Below are 19,118 nucleotides of genomic sequence, written 5' to 3'. Positions count from 1 at the left end.
CAGATTAGAAGCAGTGGCAGTGAGATTAAAGAGGTTCTGGAATAGAATTGTCGAGGCGTGATGAAAGATTGGATGTAGAGGTAAGAAATGCCAAGGCTTCTGCTGGGGATTCAGGCATGGGCCACTGTATTGATGGTGTGACATTTAAATAATGACATTTAAATATTACAGAATAGCCCTGGCCAGGTGGTTCAGTTGGTTGGAGCATCTTCCTGTACACCAAAAGTTTGCAGGTTTGATTCCCAGTCATGGCACATACCTGGGTTGGTCTCTGGTCAGAGTGCATATGAGAGGCAACCAATCAATGTTCCTTTCTCACATAGGTCTGTCTGCCTGTCTCTCTCTCTCTCTCTCTTTTCATCCCTTTCTCTCTGTTTCTTTCTTTCTCTTTCTCTCTCATCCTCACTCCCTCTCACTCTCCCACCCTCCTTCTCTCCTTAGGATCAGTGAATATATCCTCAGATAAGGAAAAAAATAGTTATAGATTAGTGAAGAAAAGAAATGTCAGGAGTGAGATTGCCTTTGGAAGTGTTGAATTTGAGATACCTATAAAACATTAGGTGGAAATGTTCAATAAGTTGTAAGTTATACATGCCAGGAGGGAGCTCAAAAACAGTCGCGAGTTAGACATCTAATTTTGGGAGTCGTCATTTATATTATAATTGTAATCATGCAAGTGGTCGTGATTGCCCACAGATAGGATATAGGGGGAGAGAGAAAAGGGCATGCCATCTCCTCAACTGCAACCTGTCACTCTGTGAAGGCAGCATTTTCCTCTGTGGTGCCATCAAAGGGATCATCAACACATTTGGTTTCATGTGTCCCTTGTACCTTGAGATCCGGCAGTGCTTCAGACTCATCCATTATCCTGATTTCCATTTCTAGACCATAACTTTCATTAGAACCCCTGCTCCTTTGAGGCCTCTGTTGTTCAACTATAACATGCTCCAGTTATCCTCACACATCTCCTAGACCTTTCTCCTCATTTACTAGAGAGTTTTCTTGCTAAAAAGTTTTCAGTTAGGTCTTACCTACTAATCCTAATTTCCCTCCCAATGTTATCCTGGGAGATTTTAAGGCACAACCCTATGATTGCTTGTTTTCTTGACTACCTAATCTTTAGTGACCCCTCAATCACTCTTCCCCTAAGTACATATGAATCTTGTTGCCACCTGCAAAATCACAGATTCACATATTTCGATCTCCAAATAAAGTTTCTGCATTTGTCTCTGCACAGCTACCTCTTCTCTTGAATTAGTACTGCCTCTCTCTTCTTGTCTTTCTGCCTTCTCTACTTTTAACTACCTTATTCTCCTTCTATGCCATCATTTCAATTTGACCTCTTATTCTTTCCCCAAACCTGTCAAGTGAAAACCCAAACTTGCATGAACCCACTACGTGTCCATTGCTGCCTACCTCTAGAAATCAGAGACTGCTGGGGGAAATCACAGAACACAGTAGGGGGCAGACTGATGTCACTATGAATTTGTGGTCCTCAATCCAACCACGTCTTCACACTGCCTTTAAATGGGACTACCATCCTTTAGGCAACATTTTCTCCATCATCCTAAAGACATTTAAAACTTTCCTCAGTGTTTTTAAATTACAAGTTTTCCTACCTCCCCCTTTATTTTCAGCAAATAAACCACACAGAGAAAATACTGCCATAGAAACACTCCCTCACCTTCATAAAACCATTCGTACACAGTGACTTGAAAAAGAAAGATGTTCTGTTCCTCCACATGTAGTCTGCATCCTTGCTCCCCCAGCCATTGCCTGAGTTACACTAAAATAATGCCTCTGAAATTCTGTACCTGCCACCTGTGCCTCTCTAACAAATCCTTGTCAGGAGCATTTAAACATCCTTACACTTCTCACATCAGAATATAAAAGCTTCTTCCCACTTCTCAAATAGTCACTTTATCTTCATTTATTTTTAAAGGGTTTTGTTTATTTATTTTTAGAGAGAGGGGAAGGGGGGAGAAAGAGAGAGTGAGAAACATCGATGTGTGGTTGCCTCTCATGCATCCCTTGCTGGGAACTGGCCTGCAACCCAGGCATGTGCCCCGACTGGGAATCGAACCAGTGACCCTTTGGTTCACATGCCAGCACTCAATCCACTGAGCCACACAGACCAGGGCTATATTTATTCACTTTTAATTTGACAAAATGTCTTAATATAACAAGGTTGCTGTATCTATTTCCTGTTAACTTCTAACCCACAGCCTGGCTTGTGTCCTGAACACTGCAAACCCTTGTGCGATCACTTGCTGCCGATCACATGGGCATGACCACTCCAAATTTGAGATCCTTTGATGTGATTGCTTTTGTCCTGTTCATCTTATTATGTTTTTCACTAAATACAAAACTAATTTTAATCACCTCTTTAACTTTCACTTATGTAATCATCAGCAGAAAGTATAGGGTTATCCATGCCCAAAGCAAACAAGGCTAAATACACTTCTAGTTGGTGCTGCAGTTTCCCATAGCAGTCCCCTGCTTTACATCTCCACCTGAAATAAATGCTGAACAATAATGTCAGCCAATTAAGAAGGTGTCAGTTAAGTTAAAAACCACTGGGTTGAGTAAGCTCGCAAGAACAAGAAAACAATCCGTGTTTCAGAGTAATGACAACCTGCCTAGCTCAAGGGCAACTCAAGCCTTTATGATCTTTGATTTCAACAGCTTTTTGTGAGGACAGATATCTTTTACCATTTGGGCTTTTTAATTCTTTTTTTGATTTACTTTTTTTAGTTGGAGTTGACATACTATGTGTGTTTCAGGTATATAATACAGTGATTAGACATTTATATTTGCCAACCATTTAACATTAACTTCCTTCATAAGAGAGAGAAGCAGTAGGAAATTATACCCTGGTAAGGCTTTGAATGAAATACCTCATGTCAAGTGGCCCTAAAACTCCATTAGATGAGGTGTAATAAAGTCACTTTTTCTGGGTTCTATGTGTCGGCCCTCTACGATACATACAATACCATTTCTAATAAACAGGTCTCTTGTTCATTCTATTCTGAGGCATATCCCACACTGGACACACTATTATTCCATCTTACTTGAAATGCTGCAACCATACCTCTTTGGTAATTTTTAACTAGGGATATACTGAAAATCTCCTGAGGAAGTTTTTAAAAAATATTGATTAGCAGGCTTCACTTCTAAATATTTTATCCCACTAGATCTTGGGTGAAGCCTGAATTCTATGTATTCTGCAAAGCTTTTCAAGCTTATCCACTTTGTGATAAGTATTGGAAGCATTTATTTGAATGCTTCAGGTGTGTCAGGTGTAGCGTGACAAGCTCTATAAACTTTGCCTTATTTCTTGTGCACAGAAACTATTTGTGGCTGACAATGTTGACTTGTTATGCAATGTGTATTTCCCACCCTTCGCTACAAGCAAAGCTCTGATTTTGGGCAGGTATTCACAAACTCAGTCCTGCCATGCTTATCTCCATTTCAACTGCAGTCCCTCTGCTCTGTCACTGATTTAAAGTAAAGAACAGCAGAGTGCATCTACTTGCCCATCTAGGGCTTAGGCCAGGAGCCCAGCTGCAAGGAATCTTTAGAAGGCAAGTAACGGGAATTTCAGCTTAAATACTAGGAAGCAGGCTTTGTCTCTACCAAGAACACATAAGATGCTAAATTCCTTAAAACATAGCAAGGAGATTCAGATGCCAGGAAACCAAAAACAAAAAATATCTACTACGGGTGAAAAGCTGAAAAACATCTCACAACAGTAGAGGTCATTTTACTGTTTTATTTTTGTATATTGTCAAAGTTTATAAAAATGTAAATGAATAAATCCATTCAAATTAACCAATTGTTGATCTTATTCCATGGTGTATGCAATTCCTGGTACTGCTATAATGAATTATTACATACTTAGTGACTTAAAATAACACAAACATATCAACTTAGAATTCTGGGAGTCAGAAGTTCTGAAATTAAGGTGTGATTAGTCCTTTTGTGGGCTCTTGGGCAGAATCCATTCCCAGACTCTAGAGACTGTCCTATATCTCTTGGCTCATAACTCTTTCTTCCAACAGCCTTACTCTGTTCTCTCCTTGGACCCTCCTCTTCCTGCTTCTTGGCATTCATTTAATTTCATTGGGCCCACCTGGATAATACATCTTCCAGCTCAAGATTATTAATTTAATCATGTCTGCAAAGTGTCACTTACCATGTAAGACAATATATTCACAGGTTCTGGGCATTAGTACCAGACATCTTTAGGGTTCATTATTCAGTCCCCTACACCTGGTTATACCACTAGTTCACTCCCAGGGTGTGATTCTTATTCAAATCGATGTCTCATTTGAGGACCTGAGCCCTATGAGTCACCCTTTTCAATTGTACTTCCTCCAATAACAGTATCAGCAAGAACAGACGACATACTCAAACAGAGAAATTTGAGGAAGTTTAAGAAGGTTTGGCCTGTATTTAATAAATATAGGACTATTTATGAAAGTATGGCCAGAGTATAAAAAACTGCAATGGAGAAGGCAGTGCCCATGGACTAATACAGTAGGATGCTGTTGACTCACTAGGCCTCAGGTGACCAGTTATCAGAATGGAAGCAAAGACAAACTAATTGGAGAGCTATTGCTAGCAGGCATCCCAATGTTGAGTAATGACCCAGTAGTTGTGTTCAATCAAATGACCAAGGGAAAGTACTCTACTTCGCCCTAGGATACCTGGATAGCAGGAAATGTCAAAGACTTTAGGTTCTCTTCCCTACTGACTATTTCCTTCATTTAGTGTTAACTTTTTGGGTTTTCCTTTCTCTCAGGTGATGTAAGGGGATGTCTAAAGGTTAGCAGTCTCCAATACATCCTTCACCTTCCTCAGTACCAAATCCTTTTAGCTTATTAGGCACACAACCATGCTTCCTACACACTGCCCTTCCATTATACCAGAACAATGTCAGCCCAGTCTCACCTCCATGAGCATCTTTGTTTTTTAGCACTGAGTTACAGTGAGGGCTGAGAATGTCTAAATATAAGGCCATGAAAAAAACATTGACAAATACCACAGCTCTTCAGGTTAATAGATAACAAGCGGAAGGTCACATTTTACCAACTACAATATCCATGACTCACTTGAAACAGTGAATTTCTGTGCCTAACACTGAATTCCTTCCTTGCTATTTGCCATTTTATTTGCCACTTGCAGAGCTATTCTCAGGAGACATGTGGAGCATAATTTCAGCCCTCTTGGATGATCTTTTAAAAACTCCCATTCTATCCACGCTATAACAAAGTGTAGGACCTCTGTATTTTTTTTCTTTCTGCTGCATAGTATTCCATTGTGTACCACAGTTTTTTGATCCACTAATTTACTGATGGTCACTTAGGCTGTTTCCAGCACTTGGCTATTGTAAATAGCACTGCTATGAACATTGGGGTGCATAGGTTCTTTCGGATTGGTGATTCAGGGTTCTTAGGGTATAATCCCAGCAGTGGAATTGCCAGGGGAAAAGGCAGTTCCATTTTTAGTTTTCTGAGGAAACTCCATACTGTTTTCCACAGTGGCTGAACCAGACTGCATTCCCACCAACAGTGCACTAGGGTTCACTTTTCTACACAACCTCACCAGCACTTACTGTTTGTTGATTTACTTATTCTATATGTAGAACCTAATCAACAAAACAAACAAGGCAGCAAAATATAACCAGACTCATGAAAATAAACAACAAAGTGACCAGAGGGGACGTGGGAAGGGAATAACAAAGGAAAGAAGAGGAAAAGTCAAGTCAAAGAACATGTATAAAGGACAAAGACATGGGCAAAGACAACAGGGGGTGGAGGATTGAACGTAGAAGGTGGGGGGGTCAGTAGGACAGCAGAGACTAATGGGGGCAAAATGGAGACACCTGTAATTAAACAATACAAAAAAAATTAAAAATAAAGTATAATGCACATTTAAAATTTTTGAATAGCTTATATTCAGAAACCCTCTTATAGAATGCCAAGGACACTCATACAATGCTTTTTTTAGATCCATTTTTATTGAATTTATTGGGGTGACTTTAGTTAATAAAATTATATATGTTTCAGGTATACAATTCTATAATACATCATCTGCATATTGTATTGTGTGTTTACCACCCCAGGTCAAGTCTCCTTCCATCACCATTTTCCACTGTTGCCCTCTTCTACATTCACTACCCCCATTCCTGCTGGTAATGACTGTATTATTGTCTGTGTCTGACAGTTTGGATTTTTTTTTTTTTTGCTTAACCCTTCACTTTTTTCACCCAGCCCTACAACCATCCTCTCCTCTGACAGCTGTCAGTCTGTTCTCTATCTGTAAATCTCTTTGTATTATGTTTGTTAGTTTATTTTGTTCATTAGATTCCACATATGAATTTAATTATATGGTAATTTTCTTTCTCTGACTGGCTTCTTTCACTTAGCAAAATATTCTCCAGGGCCATCCATGATGTCACAAAATGTAAGATTTCCTTCTTATTTGTGGTCATGTAATATTGCACTGTACAGATGAGCCACTGCTTTTTTATCCACTTATCTACTGATGGGCAATTGGGCTGCTTCCAAATCTCGGCTGTTTCAAATAATGCTGTAATGAACATAGGGGTGCATATATTCTTTCAAATTCATGTTTCAGTTTTCTTCAGATATATCCCCACAAGTGGAATCTCTGGGACATAAGGCAGATCCATCTTTAATTTTTTGAGGTACCTCCATCCTGCTTTCTGTACTGGCTGCACCAGTCTGCTTTCCCACCAACAGTGCATGAGGGTTCCCTTTTCTCTACATCCTTTTCATCACTTGCTGTTTGTTGATTACAGCCATTCTGACAGGCATGAGGTGACAGTTCATTGTACTGATAATTTGCATTTCTCTGATGATTAGGGATATGGAGCATTTTTCCTATGTTTATTGGACATTTTTATATCTTCTAGGAGAAATGTCTATTCAGATCCTTTGCTCATTTTTAATTGAATTTTTTAGGTGTTGAGTTTTATAAATTTTACATATTAACTCCTTAGCAAATGTATCATTGGAAAATATGTTCTCCTATTCAGTGGATTGCCTTTTCATTTTGTTGATGGTTTTCTTTGCTTTATAAGAACTTTTTAGCTTGATCTAGTACCATTTGTCTATTTCTTCTTTCTTTTTTTTCCTTGCCCCAGGAGCTATACATAAAAAGAAAAAAATACTGCTATGAGAAATGTCTGAGATTTTACTCTGTTTTCTTCTAGGATTTTTATCATTTCAAGTCTAACATTTAAGTCTTTAATCCATTTTGAGTTCATTCTTGTACATAGTGTAAGAAGGTGGTCTTTACACATATCTGTCCAATTTTTCCAATACCATTTATCAAATACGCTTTCTTTATCTCATTGTATGCTCTTGTTTCCTTTGTCAAATATTAATTGACAATAAAGGTGTGCTTTTATTTCTGGGTTCTCTCTTCTGTTCCATTGATCTATATTCTGTTTTTATGCCATGCTGTTTTGATTACTATGACCTTGAGTTTGATATCAGGTAACATGATTCCTTCCACTTTGTTCTTCTTTCTCAAGACTGCTGCTCCTATTCAGGGTCTTTTGTGGTTCCATATAAATTTTAGGAAAATTTTTTCTAGTTCTGTGAAATATGTCATTGGTATCATGATAGGAATTGTGTTGAATCTATAGATTGCTTAGGGTAGCATGGACATTTTAGTGATGTTAATTCTTCCAATCTATGAGCACATTATATGCTTCCACTTATTTGTGTCTTCTTCAATTTCTCCCTTTGGTGTTTTATAATTCCCTGAGTATAGGTCTTTTACATCCTTGGTTAAATTTATTCCTGGGTATTTTTGAAGCAATTTTGAATGGGACTGTTTTATTAGTTTCCATTTCTAATACTTTATTATTGCTGTATAAAAATGCAACTGATTTCTAAAAATTTATTTTGTATCCTGATATTTTACTGAATTCATCTATGAGTTCTAGTATTTGTAGGTGGAATCTTAGGGTTCTCTACATAGAGTATCATGTCATCTGCAAAACTATGACAGTTTTACTCCTTTTTTTACAACTAGTATGCCCTTCATTTTTTTCTTCTTGTCCGATTGCTGTGACTAGAATTACCAGTACTATGGTGAATAAGAGTGATAAAAGTAGAAATCCCTGTTTTGTTTCCAATCTTAAGGGAAACATGTAGTTTTTGCTCATTGTGTGTGATGTTGGCTGTGTGTTTGTCATGTATGGCCTTTATTGCACTGAGGTATGTTCCCTCTATGCCCACTTTACTGAGAGTTTTTAATCATACATGGGAGCTAGATTTTGTCAAATTCTTTTTCTGTATTGATTGATATGTTCATGTGGTTTTCATCCTTCATTTTGTCAATGTGGTGCTCATATTTATTGATTTGTAGATAAGGTAGCAATCTTGTATCCCCAGGCACTAAAAGGAACTTGAAAAAGAATAGCACACAAAGCCCAAATTAACTAGAAGAAAGGAAATAATAAAGAGCAGAAATAAAAGAAATAGAATCTAAAAAAATACAAAAGATCAATGAAACCAAGAGCTTGTTCTTTCAAAGATAGACAAGATTGACAAACCTCTAAACAGACTCATCAAGAAAAAAACAGAGAGGACTCAAAATCAGAAATGAAAGAGGAGTAACAACTGACACTAAAGAAATACAAAGGATTGTAAGAGAATATTATGAACAACTATATGACCAAAAATTGGACAATTTGGAAGAAATAGATAAATTCCTAGAAACATACAATCTTCCAAAACTGACCAACAATAATCAAATAATCTGAATAGATAGATTTCAACTAGTGAAGCTGAAGCAGTAATCAAAAACTCCCATCAAACAAAAGTCCTGGACTGGATGGCTTTACTGGTGAATTTAGAATACTTTAAACCCCCTTTTCCTTTGTGTACTTTATTCAAATGAAATATTAAGCAAATCAAGAGAAAGAGATCCGGGTGAAAGTTACAAGCCCTGTCAAAACACTGACCTTTGGTAGGCCCTCAGCACACTCTGAGCACTGATTTACAGAGCCAGATTTTTTAAAGCATAGACATTTATCTTCAGCAAATATCCCCACATCATGAGCCATTAACATCTTAGAATTTAATAAGCAAATTATAATCACATGGCTTCATTTTGACTACTTTGGCACTTGCTTATTGCTACCTTTCTAACTTTGATTATTGAATCAACATTAACCAGGAGTAAATGGATTTTTCATTAAGTAAAAATAAGCTACCTTGTGGTATAATAAAGAAGCTAATCATTACTTGTTTTCTCAATTCACAGTCTATAATTTGATCACTCAGATTAATGAAGAAACACTTCAAAATTGATTATCAAAACTATAGATCATCAAAATGTGAAAATAAACATCAATTTATTCATAAGATACATTAGTATATTCTTATAAACAACTAAATAATTTGAATACATTGTATCCTGGAATATAAATGTTTAACAAATACAAATAAGTAATTTCTCTAAAACTACAAAACAGAAATCACCACAATTACATATAAGAAGATGTATAAGCATAATTACAATACTTTCACATTATATTTATTCATTTTCTGAATTTGTGATATAATTTCCTTATTTGTGAAATACTGCATATTAAATATCAACAGTTAAGTTTTTTCCTTATTTGTAACTTTGGGGGGGGTAAAAATGAGCTGTTCTTTATTTCTTCATCCTCTCGTGTGTTCATATGTACCCCTACATACACTCTATGGTTATGGAAATACAAATTATTTTTTGCAAAGAAAGGAGAGCCTTCACTCAACAAATGTTTACTTAGTAAAAGATCACTAGCTAGATGTTGAATAGTACTGAAGATGTTTTAAAAAAGTAAAAAGACGTGATTCCTGCTGTATTGTTATAAAACCTCATTCAAAGATATAACTAAAGCGATCAAGCACTTCAGGATCAGCTTTGGGTATAGACAGGCTCAACTGCATGTCACGAATTGGAAAAATTCAAAAGATCATGCCTATTTTTCCACAACTTACCTATTAGATCTACTTTCTAAAAGATGTATATCATTGATAGAAATTTTAGTAATATTAAGAATTTTTGTTCCACTAGGGAATATCTTTGTGAATTCTACCTCATTAATTTTCAGAACTAGTATGTGAATTAGGTTCACATTTGGAAGTAAGCAAATAGAGAACCAAAAAGAAAAAGAGAGAGAGAAAGAGGAAAGAAGGAAAGAAGAAAGAAAGAAAAAGAAAGAAAGAAAGAAAGAAAGAAAGAAAGAAAGAAAGAAAGAAAGAAAGAAAGAAAGAAAGAAAGAAAGAAAGAAAGAAAGAAAAGGAAAGAAAGAAGGAAGGAAGGAAGGAAGGAAGGAAGGAAGGAAGGAAGGAAGGAAGGAAGGAAGGAAGGAAGGAAGGAAGGAAAGACAAGTGATTTTTAAATCACACAGCTTAAAAACAGCACAGCCAGCAAATGTTATAAACCTCACAGTGCCAATGCCAGCATCTCACAGGCCTACCTGGGGTAGACAGGCCTGGGAATGGACATCCAGAAGAGCACTGAAAATCAGCCAGGAAGTCTTAGATTTTGTCAAAAATACATAATGATTACATTAGGGTTTAGACTCATTAACACTACCTGTGTCAGATCTGTTTTTGTTATTTTTTTAGATATAAACAAGTAAATTCTTTCCAATAGTTTATTTCAGGGGCTTTCGTGACACATCAATTCTGATACTCTCAGAACAGCTGTAAGATATGGTCATATATGACCATATCTGACCACTTGCCAGACAGAGTTTGGGTTTCGGTTTTTAAGAAAGCCATTGATTTTAGTGAGAGTTCTATAGTCTCAGAGACATTTCTATAACCTGTACTTCTTTTAACTCCAGTGCCTAAAACATTAGTGACCATTAAATGAGTGACTAAAATTCTAAATGATAATTTAAAATGGCAAAATGAAAACAATTACAGAAGGGATAGTAGCAGGCAAATATAAACTACGAGATGTTCAATGACACAGGCAGTCACTTAGCAATCCATAATTTTCTGTAAGGATAGAGCCAATCAAACACTTTTTTTCCCTGAAGAGAATAAAATGGTCAGGTCCAAGATAAGCAACTGCTGGTAAAAAATATATTCTTGACCGGCATCAAGTTTTGTAAATAAAGATATTCCTTTAAAATGAGGCTCCTTGAAGAAGTGGTTAAAACCAGGGCTGGGGCAGGGGGAAAGCACTAACTGAGCCTAGAGCATCTTGTGACACCTGAAAATAATGAAATGCTTCAAAGAAAGAGAAAAACAAAGGTGAGAGAATTCAAATGGGTATGGGAGCTGACCTGGACACTCACAGTAGCCAAAGTCAGAACAATTTGAGTGAAAACATAAAAAATGATAGTATTTAATTCTAACCCAAAGACAAATATAAGTAGCCATGAGTCCAAATTAATATAAATGATTGAACAAATAAATAAACAAAACAAAAACCACAATATTCTTTCAGAATAATTTCTATTAATAAATGTAGGAGAAATATGAGAAATTAAACATCACAATTACAACATCAGAGTAAAAATTGCCCCAGCAAGATCCACTGAAGAATGCTAAAACTAGTTGGTGAAAGATTAAGGAGAAGCATGCATAGTCTTACAATATCTCACCCAAAATACCTATTAATTAAAATGTAAAACACAGAAACTTTATAGTGGAGGAATGCAGCAGACACCACTTTGATGAGGTAATCAAGGTCAAGTTCCCAGTAACAAGACATATGGATATCATGTTATCTCCTGATATGATGCATTGAGAAGGGCATCGCCCTTCTGTGTCATCTTCCTTCTGCATCATTCTTCCCCAGTATCCATAACCTCAATCTAATTATGAGAAAAAAGAGAAATCCAATTGAAGTGCATTCTATGAAGCACCTGACCAGTACTCTTCTAGAGTGTTAAGGTCATGACAGATAGGGAAAGACAGGAAATATCACAGATCAAAGGCAACTAAAGAGTTATGACAACTCCATGCAATATGGGATCCTTGATTGAGTACTGGAACAGAATAAAGACATCAGTGGAAAAACTGGTGAAATATAAATATACTCTATTGTTTAGTAGGTAGCATAGCAATATTATTTTAATTAATGAACCATGGTTAATGTGCCATGTACCATAAAATGTTAGTAATTGTAGAATCTTGGTAAACGAGCGAGCAAAAAATATGTTTTCTCTCTTCACTTTGGTAAGTTTAGAATTAATTCAAAACAAAAATGTTTTTAAAAACAGTGCCATAAAGGACCTAATTCAGATAGGACTCTTAGGGAAGAAAAGATCTCTATCAGTAAATGAGTTTTTAACAGAGATATGAAACATGATAAAATATTGCCTCCTCTAACACAAAATATCCATAATGTGACACTTATTTTATAATTTGAGAAAGTAATTTGCATTCAAATATTTTATATTGACATTTTAAGTGCCATATATTCCAAGAATTAGTCCAATAACTGTATGAAGACTTGTAGTGACAATTCTACACATTGAAGTAATACATCTGAAGGCTGTAAACTGGTGTGCATGAAGGACATGATAAATGCTCAAGAAAAGTAAAAACTTTGAGAATTTTAACTCAGCTATATATTCAATAACCATTTATTCAAATACCATAGATTATCTTGAATCCTAATTAGCAACCAGTAATAGACTCAGCACAGAGATAACAAAATTTGTGGAATGCAAGGAAAGGAGCAGTTAGATTCTGGCCTACTGCTTTCTTACCACACCCTATTCCAGGTCACTTTCTCATCATTCTTTTGTCCCTTTCCATTAAGTTATCCTTTTTCATGAAAAGGGGACAAATAAATTTAGATATCTTTTGATTAGAAGCAACGTGCAATAGTCAGATTATTTGGAGAGACAGAGTAATAACAATAAGGAAGCAGTTTTGAAGATTATCTAATCCAGTGGTCATCAATCCCATTGGAGCCAACACCTCCTTTTATATCAAATATTTCATAATAGTCCCTTTATTACCCTGAAGGTGATATTCAGCGATCATATAACCAACCCACATACCATTTCAAATATGCGTGCATAGTACCATACTGTAATAAAAGAGAGAATGACAGTAAATTATTTCAAAATAAAATAATCTGTATTCCAAAGTGTAGATGCTTGGGTACCACTACACTAACACAACAAAGTAGTCAGACCCTTAAGGTTTGCATAAATCAGTGTGACTGCCTCTGCTGCCAATGTGGGCTGACACAAGAGTACCAGCAACTCATACTCCGTGCAGAATATGCTGTTGAAATGTCATTTCTGGATGATGAATGACGCTTTGAAAAACCCCAAAGAAAGCAACTCAAATTTTTATCTGAATATGCACATACTAATTCTCGCAAACTATAACATCTGTTAAATCTTTGTACCTGTATTTCTTAAAGCCATCAAGAAAATACTTTGTGTTACATGTAAAAGCAGTTACCTTCCACTCAGAAAATTATAAACAGGTTTTGTGTGTCTATATGAATGTTCAGTGCAACATTCTAAAGTCATACCAGATAGGCTGGACAGTTTTCTGTTGTGCAGGACCCTTTTTGCATTTCAAGACATTTGGCATTTCTGATTTTCACCCAGTAAAGTTGAGTTGAGTTCCCCTATCACTTGGTCAATTAAAAACATCCCCACAGGTTTCCAAGATACCCCTAGGACACTAAAACCACTGATATAGACCAGTGCTCATTTAATAGACAGGGAAGTTGAAGCTCAGGGTTTCACAAGATTACAAAACAAGTTAAAGATCGAAATAATGCTAGAACAACATAAGTCTCTCCTCACTATGCTGTGCTGTATCTCCTTCATTCCTTTAGTACTAGGCATTCAATATGTAAATTAGAACTTTCCTGTGCTCCATCAACACTAAATAACAAAAACCGCTGCCTCTCATAAAAACGGTATCTTCTCCCTCGAGGTCCATTAGCTGCAAGAGCCAAAGGCATTCTTTCTAGCATTCCCTATGAATCAGCTTTCAGGCCCACTTTCTTATTATATCCTTCTTCTCTGTCAGCTTCAAGCCAAGCCTGCTAAAATACCCAGGGATTCTCATCTCAGGCCAGCAAGGAGTTAGAATTATTTTATACCAAATACCTCTAAGCACTGTATAAGACCTTTTGTCTACTAGGAAAAAACAGGTCAAGACCTCTCAGGGTTTCTGGAAGCATTCTCTGAGCCCTATGGTTTATGCTCTTTCACCCAACACAATGCAGAATTAGTTCTAAACCTGCTAGAAAATTGCAAACAGAGGACGATGTATGAGGACCTGTGAAGACTGCCTCACAGGTGATGATAATGCATGTTGAAATGTCACCAGCTATAGACATGAGTATGGTTTTAGTACACAGCCATCTGAATCACTTTAGGTGCATATTGTACTTTTGATAATTAGTTATACCATGCTTTTGGTATTGTATTAGGTCCTTAGTTCTCCAACTAACCTCCTATTGATAAAAATTTTTCTAAGAACAGGCCTTTGTTACACCAAAAACCTTTTATATGTGTTCCATCATTGGACAAAAACTATTGTGTGTATCAGTATCTTTCTACCACTTTTTAGTATTAAATCCTTTATGCACTAAGAAATAGATTCTGGAGAAATGTGTCTAATGTTAGCATTCTTTTCATGGGCAAAAATCTCTAAACAACTTGTCAAAGTGAAAAAGAGTCTTTATCCCCAATGATTCCTTAGACAAAGTAGACACAAATTCTATCACATAAAGAATAATTAAAAATATCTAATTTAAGTTCATCAAGTTATTTCCAAAATAATGTTTCATCATATGAAATGTAATATGTTTCTCAGAGACATATTTTTGCTATATTTAAAACCTATCAAAGTTATAACTTGGTGGGGATTTCAATTAAATGACACATAACAAAAAAAGTAAATTCCAAAGTCAAGAAGGATTAATATTTGGTGAAAAGATTCAAAAGGTATTTTGTTCATCAAAGAATAAATGCTTCAGAAGGTATTAGAAAGTAAGAAATTAGAAGGTTAATCCCTTTAAAATATGGGCTTGTGAACAGAACAATGAGCACTAAATTCTATCTTTTAACTAAAGAATATATGAGGTCTGCCCAGAAAAAGTCCAACCATTGTTAATATAACAAGAACAGTTTGCATCACATCAATGTAAATTGGCAGCCAAGGAGAATATACTGGAATGTGCATGTGAGAATAATAACAACTTCTCTGTACTAGTCAGTGTGGGTGGTAGATACCACTGAGTGAGCATATATATGTACTGTGTGGCTGTTGCATTCAAAGTGAGTGAGTAGAGCAATGGATTTATATCAAATTTCGCATTAAGCTGAGTGTTCCTCCACAGAAACTATTCCGATGATTCAGAAGGCCGCAGCTATGGGCAACTGGTGACTGGCGGCTTCATCACAACAGTGTGCCGGCTCACACATCACATCTCATGCAGAGATATTTTGAGAAACATCAAATTTACCCAGGTAACTCAGCCCCTCTACAGCCCAGATTTGGTGATCTGCAACTTTTGGCTTTTACCAAAACTAAAATCGCCTTTGAAAATGAAGAGATTTGGGACAGTTGATGAGATTCAGGAAGATACCACAGGCAGCTGATGGCCACCCACTGGGTGGCAGTTGGGAACTGTGTGAGATCCCAAGGTGACTGTGTTGGAGGGGACTGAGGCATCATTGTTCTATGTACAATATTTACTTTATCTTGTATCTTCTTCAGTGAATGTCTCTATTTTTCATAGCGCATGGCTGGATACTTTCCGGACAGGTCGTGTCCATGTATATTTATCAATCTAATTAGAAGAAAATGCTTTTTTTCAACATACATAGCATTTTCTCTTCTTTTTATTTTTATTTTGTTTTGCATTTTTTATTATACACCCCCCTAAAATAAGCCCAACCCAATCCTTTCTCTAAAACAAAAACTCATTAAAGCATTTCTTTACCTACCATGTAGAAGTATTATCTAGGAATTTAAGAAAGATCTATTTGATTATATTCAGCTTGGATACGAGATATGTGCTAGGCACTAGAAATAATAAAATAGCTAGTGTAAAATTCCTGCCCTATGATTATGAATGAAGATACACTCTAAGTTAGGTCCCTGATTAACATGGAATTTCACAGGGTAATGTTCATCTGACCCCACAGCCGTCTCCACCTAGACACCCAAAAGGCACACGTGAACCTGAGCTCCACCTGAGGGGAGAATGTGGGCTGGATCCACCGGAGTAGTTCCCTAGTCACCACCTGAGACTGATGAAAGCCTGCGCATGCAAACTCAACCCCTCCCTCCCTAGTGACTGGAAAGGCAAATGAGACAAAGTGCTGCCCACATGAGATCTGAATAGCATAGTGATCTATACCTGTGTAGGGGATTTCATTAGTTAATTACTAGTGGGACTTACAGGAAAAAAATACACAGGCTTAGCACCACAAACGACTTTAAACTAGTATAATCTTTTATCCCTGTTTATGACTAACTTTGATTCTTTCACATTTTTTTAAAAGATTTTATTTATTTATTTATTTTTAAAGATTTTATTCATTTATCTTTAGGGGAGAAGGGCAGGAGAGAAGGAGAGAAATATCAATGTATGGTTGCCTCCCGTGGGTCTCCCGCTGGGAACTGGCCTGCAACCCAGGCACTTGCCCTGACGGGGAATCAAACCACGATCCTTTGGTTCTCAGGCCCACACTCAATCCACTGAGCTACACCATCCAGGGCTCTTTCACATATTTTTAAAACTGAAATGTAAATTAACCAACTTTTCATTGTGACCGTGTGAAATTAATATTTTTTTGCACGTGGCTAACCGTGACCACATACGGTGCCACTGTTGCTATTCTAACCAAAACTGCACTTTGGGTGAGGGCCCAGGAACAGCTCTCATCCGGTCTCCCTGGCTATCTGTGATCACAGAGAGGATGAATGACTACCTTTGACTCCTGGGAAAAGTCTCCCCATCTCAGTGGACTTGCCCTATGTCTTTCCACCACTGATGAAGTCCAGGAGACATTATAACATGATGCTCTGGTCCAAAGATTGATCTGTTAGTTATTATTTAATTCTCCAATTCAGGGGTGTCCAATCCTTGGCCCAGGACGACTATGAATACAGGACAACACAAAATCATAAATGTACTTAAAACCTTTTTTTGCTCATCAGTTTTCATTAGTGTTTGCATACTTAATGTGTGGCCCAAATCAACTCTTCTTCTTCCACTGTGCCCCAGAGACACCAAAAGGATGGCATCATTTGGCAACATTCTTCAGGTACACGCCTGAGGAAATTCTGCTAATGAAATGCACCCTCTTGTAAAATATCAGAATTAGGAAGCCCAACCACTACTTTTATTAATTAGCTATGCCTACGAGATTGTGCTGAGGTACACAGAAACTATGAAATTCAGACTTCAGCTGATTAGGATCAAAGTGTCCTTTAAAAGAAGAAAAGAGAAAAAAGAAGTAGGCATATACCAGCAGTTAGAATAAAAAGCACGGCTTGCTTAACTGGAAAATAGATTTCACTAGTAATCATGAAAATGCATTTATATTTTAAGCCAATATAGCACAACATGTATCTTGAAAAGTGACTTTTAAAAGCACATTGCTAAACTGCATTGTGCTGTTAAATAAGCATTTGTACACCAACACTGTGTCAAGTAACTATAAGAGTGTAAAATCAGTTAATGAAGCTTCAAAAAGAATTGACCTGGGAATACTATAGGAAAGCAAAGAAAACAAGCTGTTTTTCATCTACTTAAGCAATTCAGTGACTGCATCTTGATTACCAAGCCAAAGTTAGTACAGCATGTCTCTAAAATCTGATTAGCCTGAAGCTCTTTTAGTAAGAAACATGGAATATCTTTTCATTGTTGCTATCAAAATTTTATGGGACAGCTAATAATAGAAATTCCATTCTGCATTTTAATGAAAAGTGTGACCTTGGTTTATAAAACTGAAATAAAATTAGAAGAACAAGCTACCAATCTGATCTCTTTTAGTGAAAACCAGAGACTGTATTAAAATACTTTTGGTACCTACTTGTTCACAGCTAGAGGGTGAGAAATCTACTCATGGCAACATTTTTTTCCCAAGGTTTGTGAGTTTATTTGCTTGGCTGTTTGAGGGCCTGCTGACCTCATCATTTTAAGGTGGGAAATCATCTACTCATAGCCACTTTTAATCTTAAGGTTTATTTGCCTGTTTTGTAACTTTTCTATCTCATACCCTAAACTCTCACCTTTTTGGTTCTCTAAACAAATTTTGCCAATGTTCTACCATTCCTTTCCTAGGAGTAGAGGAATTAAGGATATTATATCAGCTAGTAATATACCTGAGCAGTTTTCCATAAGACATACAAAAAATACGTTTTATAGATTTATAATGTCTCAGAAATAAAAGGAATTTTAAGATTATTTAAGTCTCCAATACGACTATATGACTCTGGTTATAGAACATTCTAGAAAAGGCTACTCTAAACTGCAGTGACAGGAAGTAGATGACTGGTTGCCTAGGTTCAGGGGTGAGGAGGTGAAGTAACTTCACCAGGGCATGAGGAGACTTTTGGGTGAATTAAAATGTTCTATACATTGATTATGATTGAGGTTACATGAAAGGATCCATTTTTCAAAATTCATTAAACTCTACACTTAAAATAGGTACATTTTATCATATAAATTATACCTCGTTAAAGTTGATTTTTATTAAGAAAAAGTATTAGAAAACCAGTGAGACAGGTCTTAAACCTCCTACCCACATTGAAGGTAAAAAAGGTCAAGAGTAAAGATAGCTCTATAAAAAAAAGGCATTAAAAAAACTATTTGGTGTTGTGTACCCCAACCTTCCTAAAAACTGAGGAAAGGGATGTCCTCCCTTTCCTTAAATCTAGTGAAAAAGTTTCAACAGGACTGCTAAAAAAGTCCTAATCACTGATGTTTGGAGTGGGAGAGAGGCTGAATTTTGCCTGTCTCACAGCTGAGAAATCAAAGGCCAGAAACTTTGATGGCAGAACAAAAATGAGACAGCAGTTTGGGAGTTTCTCCTGCCCACCTAGAAGGCATCAGAACAGAAGGTTCCAGAG

Source organism: Artibeus jamaicensis, unplaced genomic scaffold (genome assembly GCF_021234435.1).
Source record: "Artibeus jamaicensis isolate MK-2021 breed Jamaican fruit bat unplaced genomic scaffold, CSHL_Jam_final contig_760, whole genome shotgun sequence".
Lineage (NCBI taxonomy): Eukaryota > Metazoa > Chordata > Mammalia > Chiroptera > Phyllostomidae > Artibeus > Artibeus jamaicensis.
The sequence above is the reverse complement of the archived record's forward strand: the minus strand, read 5'-3'. Positions refer to the sequence as shown.